The 17,292-nt window shown below is 37.2% G+C and overlaps 1 protein-coding gene across 1 annotated transcript in view; it reads left to right on the top strand.

The window, feature by feature from the left end:
- ZCWPW2 (zinc finger CW-type and PWWP domain containing 2) overlaps positions 1-17,292 on the top strand; it is a 124,346-nt gene that overhangs the window by 81,308 nt on the left and 25,746 nt on the right. The gene's annotated exons all lie outside the window — the stretch shown is intronic.

Below are 17,292 nucleotides of genomic sequence, written 5' to 3'. Positions count from 1 at the left end.
AAAAGATTATTTATATTAAATGTGTCTTGAAGGGCCTTCCAAAGATCAAGAAGAACTTTAGCACACCCTTTATTGTGCCCAATGAAGCGTTGTAATTAACAGTAAGTGGTCAGGGTAAAGGGGAGCGGTCAGGGGGACTTTTCGGGAAATCTTACCTCACACTCAAGATGTATGAGGGAGCTATGTAATTCTTTTGTAGTAGTAAATCGGGGAGTCAGAGGGGGGGTCACTTCCCAGCAAGGCTACTACAGTCCTGGAGCGAATAGCAAGCGGCCTTGCCAACATGCTAAGTGCCCCAAGCTTGTTCCAAGGTCAGGGGGCATACAGTCGCAGCCTTGCCAACTTACTGAACCGACCGGAAACGATGCTCAAAGGTCAAGGGGCTCAAACGGGTCCTGGAGCCCCATCAGGTTGGACTCCTCCATCAGATCACCCAGCCAATGAATTTTGACAAAGCATACAAGACAATGAATGGAGAAAAGAAAATCTTTTCAGCAAATGGTACTGGAATAACTGAATACCCACCTGCATAAAATAAAACTGGACCCCTGTCTCTCACCACTAAGAAGAATCAATTCAAAATGGATCAAAGATTTAAGGGACCAGGAGTTGGTGTAATGGCTATGTTGCCGGACTCCCATGTAGTCAACCGCGGTTCAAGTCCCGGACCCAGTGGCTTAAACTCATGCCGGGGGTGTGTGCATATGTGCCTAAGATCCTGAGAGAATGGAGGAGAAGCAATTGCAGCATGACCTTCACTCCTGGGGGGTGATCTCTCGCTTTCTGTCTCTGTCGTTTCGTGGCCGAAATTGAGCTATTCGAAGTTATGATAGTACAGAGAGTAAGTGCAGCTATCAGAGACTACAGGAGAAGAGTGGATGGTAGTGTGGGTGGTACAACATGGGCATGAGGTGCAAAGAGAAGAAACATTTAATGGACAAAAAAATATATAAAGTTCTCTGTTAAAAAATTTTTTTTTGAAAAACATGATATATTTTTCTGTTTTTCTAATAAAAAATGCATGGTGACTTTTCTGACAACTCAATGCATATATAGTATATGGGGACTTTATGTAAAATGTGAAATTAATCTGAAAAATTTTTTTAAAAATTTAGTTTTATAGTGCTTTCACTTTCTAAAACAATTTCACAAACATTGTCTTTCACTTCAGACCTTTGAGAGGAAGAGCAGACCTATTTTCATCATCTTATGAGGAGTCATTTATAGTAACAGAAGTCAAAGAACTTGCCCATATCCACACAGTGCTCAGTGCTCTTTAGATACTTTTATTTCATCTTAATTAATTTTCCTTAGTTCCTTATAAAATATTGGTGAGGAAGCCCTATTAAAGTTTGAGTGTTAATTTCACCTTGTAAAGTAGCTTTTATTTTTCTGTACATTTTGGATTTGTAGATATTGAACACAATAGTGTTAAGCAGAGAGTTGTGAATATCTTAAATTCTTATAAATGAACAAAAGAAAGCTGTTGGTATAAAAACAAAAGATAAAAATAATGTTGCACTATGTGAAGTACCTGCTAAATGCTAGGTACTCTATTTATGTTATTTGATTTTATTCTAGCAACAATTGTTTGAGATGCTCATTAATACCTCTGGTTTACAACTAAAGAAAATGGCGTAGGGATGATCACCACCACCAAAAACACAATACAAAGATGGATCATATAAAAGTAGATTATTAGTTCTATAGCCATACATCGTAGATTGCAAATCTTAGCTGTTTATATTTTATTTTTATAAATGTTTACTTACATACATAAATATTTATTTATATGGTCAAATATGTGTACACAACAGAAACAAACATGTATAAATGTTTTGTGATTGTTTCGTTTTTAGCCCAGTAAAATTTTATTATATATAATTGCTCTATAGATGTAAGTAACTTAGTTTTAGTCAACTAGTGCTAGATGATGAACATGTGAATATTTTCAAACTGGATATTTTCTTTTTCCTTTTTTTATAATTTATTCTTTTAATTTATTTACATTCATTCACTGTACATCATTATAGCATACAAAATGAGATTTTTCCATCCAGAATACACTGTATATTGGCTCAATCAAGCACATTGACACATGTGTTACTGTCAACAAATAATTTTCTGTTTCTTGTTTCCTGTATATTTTGCCTTTTTCCCATCCTTGATTCCCTATCTCTCACCCTCCGCCATTTCTCACCCTCTTCCCACACTGTCTCTGTTATCTATCGTTGCTTTTTATACCTTTTCCCCCCCATATTTTGTTGTTTCACTAAATAATTAATCTAAATATTTTCAGTAGCAAGCACAGCTGATACATGCATATTCATGAACACAAGTCTGACTTGAGGCATAAACTTCAGTGAGTAGAATGAATGTACTATAAAGTGGCACCAAGTTGAGGCTATCTAGCTTACTGCAGATAAGCAGTAAGGGACGCTCTGTCCTTTCCCACCCTATTCTCACACTATCTCTGGTGTCTACAGTAGTCTTCCATTCTTCCCCCCGACATACAATGTGTTGATCACACAATTTCTTAAATAATACTTTCAATAACTACTTTTAATAGTAAGTTCAGCTGGTAATTTCAAGAAAGCAGGTTTAACTTAAATCAGATAAATCCTAAGGAATGTTGCTTAAAACTTAAAGCCAGGAGACAGCTTAGGATTCTGTTCAAATAGTAGGTACATGAACCTGTTGACATCTCACGACAGGACCCAAATTTTCAATTGGTACTATAAGCATGCGTTAGTAAACATTCCTGTGCATACAGCTGCTTTTATTTCTATAGGATAGATTCCCAAAGACATATTGCTAGATCAAAGGTAATCACAGTATCACCCTGCCTCCTTTGAATCATAAGAAGACCTTGAGGAGAATAAGTTGTGGAGTTATATGTTGACCTGTGCTGAGTTATAGAGGACTTACTGCCACCTCTTCGAATGAAGATGTGACTGTTGTTATCTTGGATACTAATTAAGAACCTATAATGCTACTACAAGGAGGATTCTAGGAATGGTGTTTTTAGGGTCAAGTATGAGAGCTCAATCTACAAGTCACTGCCATTCCTTGGTTCCCTACCTTTAGCTCTTTAATTATATGTGATAGAGGTGAATAGTACAGGTATAGCCATCTGACCACCTCTGTCCCGGTAGCAGCAGTCAGAATGAAAGAGCCTCTGAGTCAGTCACACTTAATGTCTCCAAGTTCAGTAGATAAAAAGAAGTAGGTCTAGATAGTTTCTTAGTCTCTTCCACTCTCAGATCTCATGAACTATAATGATTTATAACAGTTCAAAAAGTACTTTTAGAATATCAAAGAACTTGTGTAGATCAGAGTTAGTATCTATACAATAGTTGTGTCAATTGGGACTCATAATCAAGAGAAGACTAGTGTGCCAGGAAAATGGTTGGAGTAGCTAATGGTGTTGTCTGTTACAGAGTTTGAATGGTATTCCAATATATATATTTATGCACAGATACACACAATTGCTATTGTGGAAAATACATGTTATGAAAAAAACTATGCATGGATATAAAATTTTTTGCAGCAAAGTAAATAATAACTTGCCATAACATATCTGAATAGGATCTAGTTTGAGGAATTATGAAGGATAAGACATCAATTTGAAAAGAAATCTTACCAGAGCAAAATGGAGCCTGTTACAATTGAAACAAGGACAAACGTCAACTTCATGATGAAGCCAGGACCAGCAGTTAGCATAATGGGTATGTCGCTGGACTCCCATGTAGTCTACCGTGGTTTGAGTTCCAGACCTGGTGGCTTAAACTCTCACTGGGCGCATGTGCGTGCATGCCCAAGATCCCGAGAGGAGAATGGAGGAGAAAGGATTGCAGCATGGTCAACCCCCCTGGGGGGTGATTTCTCACTTTATGTCTCCTGCCTCTCTCTCTCTGTCTTTCTGGTGAGTACATGCACCCTATAGGTAGTAAAAAAAAAAAATGATGATGAAGCTTGGGTGTGAGAATGGTGAAATCATTAATGCTGTATGAAAATTTTTCGAGGACAGTACCCTCAAGAAAATAAGCAGCTTACAAATGGATGAGTCTTTTCGAGAAGGAATGAAGTGATGTTGAACATGATATCTGCAGCAGTACATCATCCATATCAGTTTGCAAGGAAAACTTGACGTTATTCATATCCTGATTAAGGGTGGTTCACAACAGAAACAATAGCCAGCACCATATATATCTCAATAGGTTCAGCATTCACAGTTATGACTGAAAAATGAAAATGGAGAAAAACTTTCTGCTCAATAGGTGCCAAAACTATTATGCCCTGAGTAACTGCAGACAAGAGCGAGGCTTTTGATGGTCACTTTAAGCAAGTGAGATCAAGACCCTGAAGCATTTCTTTGAAGAATGCTAATAGGAGATGACACCTGGCATTACCACAATGATTCTAAAGGCAAAGCACAATCAAAGCAATAGCTACCAAGAATTAGAAATGGTTCAGTCAAAGCTAAAGCAGACAGGTCAAGAATAAAGGTCATGGCAATGTTTTAATGTGTTTTTTTGCCATCCTCAAGTTTGCTTGTGGACTTTCTGGAAGAGCAATGAACACCTGCTGATTAATGCAGGTGGTTTTTGTTTAATTTTTTTTTTAAGAGAAACTTTTGCTATAGGGTGCTTGTGCTCGCCAGAGAGATAGAGACAGAGAGACAGCAAGAAACCACCACCACCACCACCACCCCGCCCCAGGGTGGATGTCCACACCGCAGTTCCTTCTCCATTCTCCTTTCAGGATTTTGGGCATGCATGCACACACGTCCAGCGTGTTTTAAGCCGCTGGGTCTGGGACTCAAGCCGTAGTCGACTATGTGGGAGTCCAGCAACATAACCATTACACCATCTACTGGTCCCATGAGGATATTTTAAAAAGGTTGGCTGAAGCTTTTACAGAAAAAAAATTCCCAGGAAGCTTCACCAGAGAGTCCTCAACTATGACAATGTTCCTACACATGCCTCTCATCTAACAAGGGCGATTTTCCAGTAGTTTTGATGGGAAACAATTAGCCATCCATCTTACAGTCCTGAGTTAGCTCTTCCAACTTGTTTTTTTGTTCCTAATCCTGAAAAATCTTTAAAGGCTTTCATTTTTCTTTAGTTAATAATAATAATAAAATAAGGAATTGCGTTGGCATGGTTAAATTCCTAGGATTCTCAGTTCTTTAGGGATGGATTAAATGGCTGGCATGACTGCTTAGGAAAGTTTCTTGAAATTAATGGGGCTTATGTTGAGAAATAAAATATACTTTTATTTTAAATTTCATTTTCCATGAAGTTTTTGAAGCTACTTTGTACACACATGCAGAGAAAACAACAAACTTATTCCAAAAGTTCTTCATAACAAGCAGAAATTTTTCATTAGCCTGTTTAGCAGGGTAAGTTGCTCATATTTTATGACTGGATATCTGGATGTTCATGTTAATTAGTAAGCTTGCTATTAATATGGAATTCATGTACTGCAACTCACTTAATTTATTTAGCTTTATATGCATCTTTCCTAAAAGATAAATATTCTAACAGATCCCTACTACTGGCTTCTATCCCCAGGCAGAGAGAAATCTTGGAAAGACTAGCAAGGGGCAGGATTCTGAGGGAAGAAATACAGTAAAACTTATTTAGTCCCCTTTTGGGTTCTTTTTGTGTGGACATCTTTACTTTCCACAGACCAGTGTTCCCCAATCTTGAATCATCCAGATATTCCATCACCATTTTGCCATTTTCTGTATTTAATTGCTATAGTTTTTTTTCTTTTTTTTTTTCCCCCAGTTCTCAAAATACCAACAAATTGTGTTTAAAGATCTAGTTTGTTTTTATTAGTAATTCCTGATGGGAAGAGTCCCATATATCAAAGAGAAAGGCATGCCCTGAGCACGGCAGAACTAGTTTTTGTAAGGCAGTGCCAGTAGGAACAAGGAAACAGCACAGTGCAGAAAGCACGTTGATTAGCAAAAGGTTACTTTGCTTGTGTCGTTTAATGCATGGGCACTTTCTCATCATTTTTAACCTTATCAGGTTGGTTGAATCTCCATGATTTCATGCTGCAAATCTTCTGTTATTTTGAAAAACTGGCTTGACCCTAAATGTTTTAAAAATTTTGCCAGAGAGCATGTGTTCTTACAGGAGAGAGAGAGGACATGGGGAGTGAGAAAGCACCTTCCCATGGGGGATGATCATACCACAATCCTCCATTTTTCCCTCCTTTCATGTTTTTTGGCATGCATATATATGTTCCTGGCATGTTTCTCAGGCTGCTTGGTCTTGGGACTCAAACCCATGTGGGTTCCAGCCACACCACCATACCACCAGCTGTCTCAAGGACTGATTTTTTTTTTTATTGTTTTTGCCATAGGGCACATGTGCTCACCAGAGAAAGGGAAAATGAGAAATCACCCCCTGGGGGGAGTGGGGGATGTCCATGGCAGTCTCTTCTCCAGTCTCTTGGGATTACAGACATGCATGCACACATGCCTAGAATGATTTTCAAGCTTCCAGGTCTGGAACTGGAACCGCGCAATTGTCCATGTGTGATCCAGTGCTTTAACCTTCCAACCACCTGCTAGTTCCGCAAGGAGTGATTTTTAACAAGCTACTCTTCTGTAACTTTAATAACTAAAATTGCTTGACTAGATTGTAAGATTTATCTATTTTATCTTGAGTTACAGTCTATAGGAAATCTATAGCATAATAATTAGTGGTAAAATGCTAAAATGAGAAAAAATAGGTTAATTTCAGAGTCCAAAGCCATTTCTATACTATTTATGAGAGCAAACAATGACCCTTAGCTTCAGAGTACTGTTTTCCAGTGTGGATGATTGTACTTACTCCTACACTTACCGCTTGTCCACACCCCTACTACTACCACCTCTGCAAAAAAATTAAAAAATAAATAAATAAATAAAAGGTCTACTTTGGGGCCTTGTATATTTGCTTAACCCTTTTGTGATCTGACTTTCATCCCATGGGTCTGACTTCAGCCAAACTGCCTTCTTGTAGTTTTCATAAGATGTTCAGTGAGGGTGAGAGAGAGCTGGAAATACAGAAGAAATATGAATCAGAGATGAGTACAGAGGGATGAAAACACCTTTGTTTTTCTCCCTGGAAATAAACAGTGTCCTGGTGTGGGAGTCATGCTAATCCTGAAATTCCCGGGGCAGGTGGTAGGAAAGGTGTTGACTGGCAGCTGGCTCCTGTGGCAGTTTTCCCATCCTTGGGCTCCTAGACTGCCTGTTTTGTTCCAGTTGCAGTTCTGAAGGGAGAATGAAGTAGAGGGGAATGCCTTCCTAAACCAGGGGCTTGTCCCAGGCCAGTGGTTTGTCTGAGAAAATTCAATACTATGTTGATGCGGATCTAGGGCTTGGTTAACAGAAATGGCTGTCTATCAGTAACTTTATCTGTGGCCTCTTTTAAGATTTTTTTCATCCTTAATACTAAAAAGAAGGAAAAAACAACAAAAAAGTGTCCTTTTTCGATGTCACCATTTGTAAGAGTATTCTTAAGTATTCTTCCTAATTGCCAGAGAAACCATGCACTCTCCAAAGAGAGAGAGAGAGAGAGAGAGAGCGAGCGAGCAACCCTAATGGGGCATGGTAAAACCTCAATTTCTTCTCCTTCGTTCCTCCATCCTGTTGGGATCTGGGGCCTGGGCATGCACACATGCTCGTGCGCACACACACGGCCTACGTATCTTTCAAGCTGCAGAGGGTAGGAACCCAGTCATCAGCCATATGGCCATATTTCTCCCTTAACCGCTAGACTACAGAGAAAGCCTAAGAGTAATGTCGTGTTAGTATTTCTTTCTCTATCCATATATAGCAATAATGCCCATTTAAAAAAATCACTCAAGATGATTAACTCATTTGGAATTTGAGTTTGGTAGTACTTAAAATCTGGTGCCACAGATTCTGAAATTTAAAACTTTGCAACCATAATTCTCCCTGTGTGCTAGTCTATATTTTACTTTGAGCCGAAGGCAATAAAGAAAATTCCACAAAATGTGATTACTCTTTTGTTAAGAATCAAAAACTTGGGACCAGCAGTTAGCATAATGGCTATGTCGCTGGACTCCCATGTAGTCAACCACAGTTTGAGTCTTGGACCCGGTGGCTTAAACTCATGCTGGGCACATGTGCGTGCGTGCCCAAGATCCCGAGAGGAGACAGGAGGAGAAGGGATTGTGGCGTGGCCATCCGCCTTGGCGAGTGATTTCCTGCTTTCTGTCTGTCTCTCTATGTCTTTCTGGCAAGCGCACATGTCCTATAGCAAAAACCTTTCCAAAAAAAAATAAAAGAAAAAGAAAAAGAAACAAAAACTTCTTTAACTTGAGTCCCAGTTTTCACATAAAGAATAGTTCCCAGGTATTATCCTTTGTTACTTAGGACTAAATTTTTTACATCTTTCTTCGTTTATTTTGCTGATTATATTCATTACAAGTGTAATCTTTTCTCTATGACCCACAGACACAGGTCTTGTCTTCAACATAAAAGCCACAAACAAAATGAATCTGGTTCTCTTCTAAAGTTTAGGATATTTTTCACTCACCATTTCCTTCCTCTCTCTGTTCCATTAAAGCCAAAACAGTATTACTATTGATAAATATATTATTGCTTATATTGTAAAATCAAAATTTAAATAATGACTTTGTATTTTATAGATTATGACTTTTACACTGTATGTTAAAATATCTTTCTATAATAATAACTGTTCTCCTATTTGCAAAAGGGAGAGTTATTGGAAAAGATACAATGTCAGGGAAAATTAATAGGACTGACATATCACATTATTAGAATTCTAGTCTATAATTTCAAATTTATACACATTTGACTTGTGCCCACACAGCTTCCAACTTTTTATTTATGTTAATGACACAAATCTATTTTCTGTCTTTGAAAACTTTTAAATTCTTTAAAATTAGAATGACTGGGAGTTACTATTTATCTTTGTTTTTATTTAACACCTTCACTTGGTTCCAAAAATCAGAAAAACAATTTGCTATATAATTGAAATGCTTTTATTAGGTACACATTTTAAATCTATAGTCTGCTTTACACTGGAGAACAGAGTCACCCAGATCAAACAGGGAGAGCTATACCTTCCATGTCCTTCCATGAATCTAGGTGCAGGATTCACCTTAAACTCGGGAATCATCAGAGAGCTGGTGTGAAAAGTTGGATCCAGGGGCTAGCAGGTGGTATGGCAGTTAGTTCAGGGACTAGATTCTCACACAGGCAGCCGTGGTTCGTGTCCCAGAGCTGGCGGCTTCAAAATCATGCCAGGCATGTGTGTGTATATGCCCAAAATCCTAGGAGGAGAAGGGATCACAGTATGGTCATGCCTCTGGAGGGAAATTTCTCACTTTCCCTCTCTCTGTCTCTCTCAGGAGAGCTCATGGGCCCTATGGCAAAAGTCTAAAATAGAAAAAAAAAATTAGATCCAAACAAAATTTTTAAGAATAATTTTTTTCCTTTTTTTTTTTGGAGAGGTTTTTGCTATAGAGCACGTGCACTTGCCAGAAGGACAGAGACAGACAGACAGACAGAAAGTGAGAAATCACTCCCTGGGGAGATGGCCACGCTGCAATCCCTTCTCCTCCATTCTCTTCTCAGGATCTTGGGCACACACGCACAGATGCCTGGCATGAGTTTAAGCCACCAGGTCTGAGACTCGAACCTTGGTCAACAACATGGGAGTCCAGCAACATGGCATTACACCAATTGCTAGTCCCGCTATTGTGTATCTTTCTATCTTATGTAGGAAAGAGGTCTTCTTATGCATCATACTGAGGATAGAGTGTTCAGAATATTTGACAATGATTCACGACTTAATGAAACTGCTGGTTATCCTTACTATTCAAGCAGGTTAATGAATCCAACTGGTTGTCCTTGCTATTCAAGTTAATGGAGAGAAAATGAAAAATTACAAATAATGAACCTCTCAACATTGATTCTTGGTCAAAAATAGTGTAATATGGGTACTATAACCATTGAGTGTTCTCTGTGTTCTATTATAAAACCATAGACTTTTTAGAATTTAATTGAAATATGTAGTCTAGAATGTTTTCCCTAGAAACGGTTTCTTTTTCCAACATTCCTCTTGCTAAAATATCCAATGACTTTAGAAGGAAATGTACATAAATGGGAACTCATTTTACTGACCTAGTATTTTAGAGCTTCTCCAATTAGAAGTCAGATAATCTAATTTAATGGTTGTATTCAGATATACAGCTGTGCTATAAGTTGTGCTTTTTGTGTTTTTTTTTTCCCCCTCCTTGAATCCCCTTTTTAGGTTAATCCATTTTTCAAAAAAAATAATTTAATTTTATTTATTGTAATAGTTGTTCAATTTGAGCAGAGAGAGAGAGGGAAAGTGAGAAAGCAAGCCACCATATCTGGGACTCAAACTGTGGTCTGTCACGTGTGTGTCCAGCACTTTAACCATCATGTTACCCACTGGCCCTTAGTATTCTTAAGTTTTCTATAGATATGAGCAGAATCTGTTCTATTATAAAACAAGCAAACACCCCTTGTCCTCTCCGAACTCACATGTTCTATCTCTGGTATAGATAGTCAAAGACCATTACAAAAATATTTAGATCCAAGGCTTTCAAAACTCTCAGTAAAGTACCAAATCACAGAGATCCTTAAAGTTTCCTATTACTCCTCTCCTCAGCCAGGTTTGGAGGTGTTAACAGAAGGCCTTGCATGCCTTTTGTTTAACGTGGAGCTAATGGTCAACTTCTGTTTCTAGGAAAAATACTCTTTTGTGTCTCAGCTCAGTGCTTGAATACACACTCCATTGTTTTCTCTGGTAAGCCCCTCAAAGCTGAGAAATCCCAGCGCTTTATTGTGAACTTACACATGGCTGAAGAGAGTGTGGTGGGGACAGCAAGATGTTTATAAGTCATATTGCCAGAGACTGGTCTCTGATACTGTCCAAATCTCACAAGAACGCTGACCTTTACCAAAGATTGACTAGACTAGACTATGTGGCTATTGGTGATTGACATTTTTGTAAGAAACTAGGTTTGTGTTCTCCCTGTTGAAATAGTATTTAAAATATGGCCAGAAAAATGATCATTTCGACTCCCTCCCCCTTTTCAAAGAAATATTGAAAGAAATTATTATCTGGACAGAAAGACTAAACTATATCTGTCCTTTCCAGATACTCAGATTAAGTAATAACCATCATTTACAATGCTGCATGAAACTCATTTTCATCCTTATTCCAAGTAGATCGGAATTTCCAACAGATTTCAAAGAGAAATGAGGATATTGGCTTTTCCTTCTGTATTACTTTTAACAAGGTGTTTGTGAACATCCTTCAAAGCATATAGATTCACTTTTGGAATTTCTGTCAAAGTTGGTAGTTCTTTAGTGATTATTGACTGATAATTCTCTGAAAAAAGGGCTACAAAACATTTATGTTTTCTACAAGCATGAAATGCCAAATCAAAATTTTATACCTTCAGATGTAACACAGCTAATAAATGTTCTTTTTGTTTAAATATAAAGCTTTTCATTTGGATAAGTGGTGACTATAGAAAACAGTTTCAAAGTTGATGTAAACACAGTTCTTACGGGTTTTCTGTTCTTTGAAATGAAAGGCAATCCTGTCATTTTCCATTCTAGTTGCAGATCCTAATTATCTTTAAACATATGTGTAGATGTGAATGTATACTTTTTTAGTAAATGGCTTATGTTCTTTGTATACCTCTGTTTTTTATATCCAACAAGAAAAGAGTGAATCCTTAGTTGGTTTCTTTAAAAATCAGTAACACTAAAAAAAAAAAAAAAAAAAGGGAACCAGCAGTTAGCGTAATGGCTATGTCGCTGGACTCCCATGTAGTTGACCGCGGTTCACGTCCCGGACCCGGTGGCTTAGAACTCACACCAGGCACTTGTGCATGCGTGCCCAAGATCCCGAGAGGATAATGGAGGAGAAGGGATTGCGGCGTGACCATCCCCCCTGGGGGGTGATTTCTCACTTTCTGTCTCTATGTCTCTCTCTGTCTGTCTGGCGAGCGCACGCGCCCTATAGCAAAAACCTCTCCCAAAAAAAAGGGGGGGAAAAAAAAAAAGCTTTGTTGAACACAGATTCTTAGGCCAACTACCAGAATTTCTAATTCAGTTGGCCTAGAGAGGCATGATAATTTGCATTTCTGACAAGCTGTCAGGTGCTAACAGAATGACTCTAAATTTAATGATGAGTGTCCTTTTAAGAGACACACTTCTACCTTTCAGAACTGTAAGATAATAAATTTGTTTACTTTCTGTTGCTTTACCAAATTTGTGGCAATTTGTTGTGGTAGCCCTAGGAAACTGGTACTTCAAATCCAACTGTACCAAAATGCCAAGTATCTCTGTTCTGCTACAAACAAACAAATCTAGAATTTAGAAACTGGCCCAATATTAAATAAAGAGGGACTTAAAAAAGTTCATGGAAACTTGTAATTAAAGTACAGATTTATTTTAATAGCATTTTTTCCCCCTAAAAACCATGCATAGGTTTTCATAATAATTGTTTTTCATGAACTTAAAAAACTCCTCATTTAGATTTATACCAGATATTTACAGGATATTACAGTAGTCAAGTACGAAAGGCATGGCCTGAGGACAAAGCATATTGTCCAGTGAGAAAATAAATCTCATGTGCAACTTATTAAAATATAAGACATCAACTCTCATCCAAATGACATAGATCATAACTTTTACCACAAAAGGGGTTCATGTATGAGTAAGGCTTCTTCTCTACCTATATATTGATTATAAATTTAGTCAGGTACTGTTATGGACGTTGATTTCATATGTTACTGCATTTTAGTGAATTTAATCTGTAGAGTAGAGATTATTTTGATATCTTTGAGACTTTTTAGTGACTCAGGTGGTCAAATTTATAAATGTTTCAGACTTGAAGACAGCATGTATTTCAATTATTCTGTGACAGGTTTGATATATGTTAATTAGATTAAACTCATTATTTTTGTTACACTTGCCTATTTGTTAATTTTCATGTCTGCCTTATTATTATTATTTAGACAGGTTTTTGTTATGGAGCAAGTGTGCTTGCCAGAGAGACAGAAAGGGGGATATCCCCCCTAGGGAGGATGGCCATGGTGCATTCCCTTCTCCTCCATTCTCCTCTCGGGATCTTGGGCAAACATGCACATGACCCTGGTATGAGTTTTAAGTTGCTGAGTCCGGGACTTGAAATATGTTCAACTATGTGGGAGTCCAGCTTCGTAATCATTATGCCATCTGCTGTTTCCATAATTTTTGAGAGGTAAAATCTGTAAGAAATTTTGAGAGATGAAAAGGATTATAGTCAGTAGTTTTTACTTGTATTCTGTTTGGTTTTACTTTGTATGTTTTAAAGCAACAATTTTGGATATAGATAGATTAGGAATGTTATACTTTAAGCATATTATTTCTTTTAGCATTGAGTGGTAACCCTTTTATCTCTGATTATGCTTATTTACTTAATGCAAACTTTTTTCCTAACATTAATATTGCTTTACCAGCTATCTTTTGTTAATAACTATGGAAATTCTTGGGGCTCTCAGGTGGCATGGTGGCTGAAGCACTGGACTCCTACGTGGTCTATTGTGGTTTGAGTACCAGACCTAGTGACTTGCCTCCTCACTTTCCCTCTCTCTCTGTCTCTCTCTGGTCAAATTAAAAAATTATAGTAATAAAATTAATTCTTTTTAAAAATTATGGAAGTACTACATTCTAGCTCCTTGCTTTCAATTTTCCCATGCCATTTTTTTTATTATACACATTGAGATATAACTTGTGTGCAATGCAGTTTACTCTTTTAAAGTGTACAGTTCAGTGACTTTTAGTATATCTGACATTGTGCGATTAACACCACTATCTAACTTTATAACAGTTTACATCACCGCAAAATAAAACACCAAAGCCATGAGCTGTTCTCTTTCCAGACCCCTGGAACCACTAATCTGTTTTCTGACTCTATGGATTTGCCTTTCCTGGACATTTCAGATAAATAGAATCATAGAATTTGTGGCCTTTTTTATCTGGCTTTTCATGTAGCATAATGGTTTCAAGATTTATCCATGTTATAAGAAACTTCATTGCTTTAATTCAAGTAACATTCTGTTATATGGATATATTGCACTATATCCATCGATGGACATTTGGATTGTTTGTAATGTTTAGCTATTATGAATCATACTGTTAGGAACATTTATGTACCAGTTTTGTGTGGGTGTAGTTTCATTTCTCTCATGTTTCTTTCATTTCCACCTAGGAGTGGAATTGCTAAATGCTAAGGTAACTACATTTGAGATTTTAAGGGACTACCGAACTGTAATTCAAAGTAGTTGCTCTATTATGACCATGTGTGAGAATTCTAACTTCTCCACAACCCTGTCAACACTTGGTGTTGTCTTTTTTTTTTTTCTATGAATAAAAGAGACACACAGAGATAAACAGGGAGACCGAACCCCATCAGGATCTTGACATGGGTGATATACCCCAGCATCAGCTTGCACCAGGTCGTGGGTGCATAAGCCTTGCTCACTCCGGGATGTCTTGAGATGTGAACCTGAAATCTTCCTGTGTGGGTCAGCCATGCAGAATGTCGCATTTGACCACTGTGCCACCATTGAGCTCTCTGTCTTTTTTATTTTATGCAAAATAGTATCTCATTTTGGTTTCAATTTTCATTTCTTGAATGAATAATGAAATGAAGTACCTTTATATCTTATTGGGCATTCATATGTCTTCTTTGGAAAAATAATCATTCATATTCTACACCCGTATTTTAATTGACTTAGTCTTTTTGTTGTTTATTTGTTATTGTTATTTTATTTATATAATCCAGATTCAAGTCTTTTATCAAATACATGATTTGAAAATATTTTCTCTCATTCTGAGTTGTCTTCACTTTCTTGAAGGTGTCTTAAAAACACAGAAGTTTTAAAGTTTGATGATATGTAATTCATTCTTTGTTGTTTGTGCTTCTGGCATCATTTCTAAGAAACTATTCAGTAAATCCAAGGTCATGAAGATTTACTCCTTTGTTTTCTTCTAAGACTTTTGTAGTTTCATCTTTTACATTTAAATTTTTTATCCCATTTTGTGTTAACTTTAGTAAGTGATGTGAGTTAGGGGGTCGAATTTCATTATTCTGCAGCTGTCCCAGTTCTATTTGTTGAAAACACTTTTCTTTCCTTATTAAATTGTTATGGCACCCTTGCTGCAAATCAATTCACTGTAAATATAAGCATTTATTTCTGGACTCCTAATTGTATTCCATTGATCTATTTTTCTATTCTTATCCTAGTACCACACTTTATTGATTACTGTAGCTTTGTCATGGTTTTGAAATTGAAAAGTCTGACCAACATTCTGTAGCCACACTCTGCAGTTGTTCCTTCTAAAGAGGAATAATATGTTTCTCCACACCTTGCCTTTGGCTGAGCTCTCTGACTTTCTTTGGCCTATAGAATAAGGGAGAAGTAACAGTGTGACAATTCCAAGCCTAGTTATTAAGAGACTTGATTGATTCTGATTTTCTTTTGTACCTCTGCCCTAACCTAAGTTTTCTCAGCAGTTTGAGAAAGATGAGAGGCATGTAGGGTAGATGTTCCACACTTGACTCTCGACCTTCAGCAAGAAGGAGAACAAGTAGTCCTAGCTACTTGACTGTGAATCAGAGCTGCCCTACCAAGCCCAGAGGAACCTCAACCAACTGAAGATACATGAAAAGAAGGCACAACTTTTCTCTAAGGAAAGCCTAGGATCTTCCATGAGAAGATTATGATGGACAGTGTTCTTAACTGTCTGTTTATACACACTGTGTTCTTAACTGTATTTACAAACACTGTACATGTTCATTGACGATTAGTAGATACTGGAAGAATTAGAATGGAAGATCCACTCCATATAGTTACTAAAGGGATCATCTGAGTTACACCATCTGTCTTCTGGAACTTGCAGACTCTGATTGATTTTCAAGATGCAAGTCAAGGCTAGCAATGTACCCCAAATGTCAAGAAAGACTTTGAATAGAATCAACACTGGAGGGAAAAAAAAAAAAAAGACTGGTGTGATGGAGAAAGGAGGTTGCAATGATGTCAGTCTGGAGGATGAATTAAGTTTCATGGCAAGAAGGAACCCAAAGGAAGCTTTTCAGCTATCCAGATGTGGACCAACTAGCACCAGTTGTCTATTTTTGTATGGGGCAGATTGTTGGACCCGACTAGACCCTACCTTATGGGGTCTGATAGCTTAACGTGGTTTGAATCAAAATGATAAAACTTGCAAATTCAGCAAAAGAAAATGCATAATATAAGCAAGATTTTAAAGAAAGTGCATAGTAGTATACTAAAGGAAAAAATGTTTTCAAAATATTTTAACAGCAAGTTCCAAATAAGAAATATACTAGTTAAGTAGATGTTATCTGTCTACCCAAGTATTAAATCTACCTATTTTCCTACTCATTGAGGTACATGTTTTCAGATATAGTAAAAATGAATTTCCTTTGAAAATTATAAATTGTATTTCTCTTCTTTTTATGATTATTCTTAAATATGAACACATTTAATAATTAATTACCATTTCTATCCTGAATAATTTAAGGTTTTTAAAATGCTTTGCCCTCAGTCTAACGACCCTTTGCCTCTTCCTTCAGTGTTCTACTTTTGTAAATCATCCTTCTTCTTTACTTCATTACCAATTAGTCTTTTTTTAGGTCAGTGTATATCTGAATTTGCATGACACTTAGCAGTTAATTTGCTTATGTTCATTTCTTCTAGGTTCAATCTCTTTTCTCTTAGTATATCCTTTATTAACTCTTCCAACAAAGTTAGATATTTTTAATTCTTAACTTTATTTTTTTTAAAAAAGGTTATTTAAGAATTTTTAATTATGGGACCAGCAGTTAGCGTAATGTCTATGTCACTGAACTCCCATGTAGTTGACCGCGGTTCAAATCCTGGACCTGGTGGCTTAAACTCACAGCAGGTCCGTGTGGGTGCGTGCCCAAGATCCCAAGAGGAGAATAAAGGAGGTAGGTATTGCAGCATGGCCATCCCCCCTGGCGGGGGTGATTTCTTGCTTTCTGTCTCTCTGTCTCCCTGCCTTTCTGGCAAGTACATGTGCCCTATAGCAAAAACCTCTTCAAAAAATAAATAAGTGAAAAAAAGAATTTTTAATTTAGAAAAAAATGGAAACCAGCCATAGGAAAAAAAAAATAGAGAAACAGTATTGAACTTCCTGTATTCATCAACCCCAACAAACTT

This window comes from Tupaia chinensis, unplaced genomic scaffold, assembly GCF_000334495.1.
Source record: "Tupaia chinensis unplaced genomic scaffold, TupChi_1.0 Scaffold000368_1, whole genome shotgun sequence".
Taxonomy (NCBI): Eukaryota; Metazoa; Chordata; class Mammalia; order Scandentia; family Tupaiidae; genus Tupaia; species Tupaia belangeri.
This window is presented reverse-complemented; position numbering and strand designations above follow the sequence as displayed.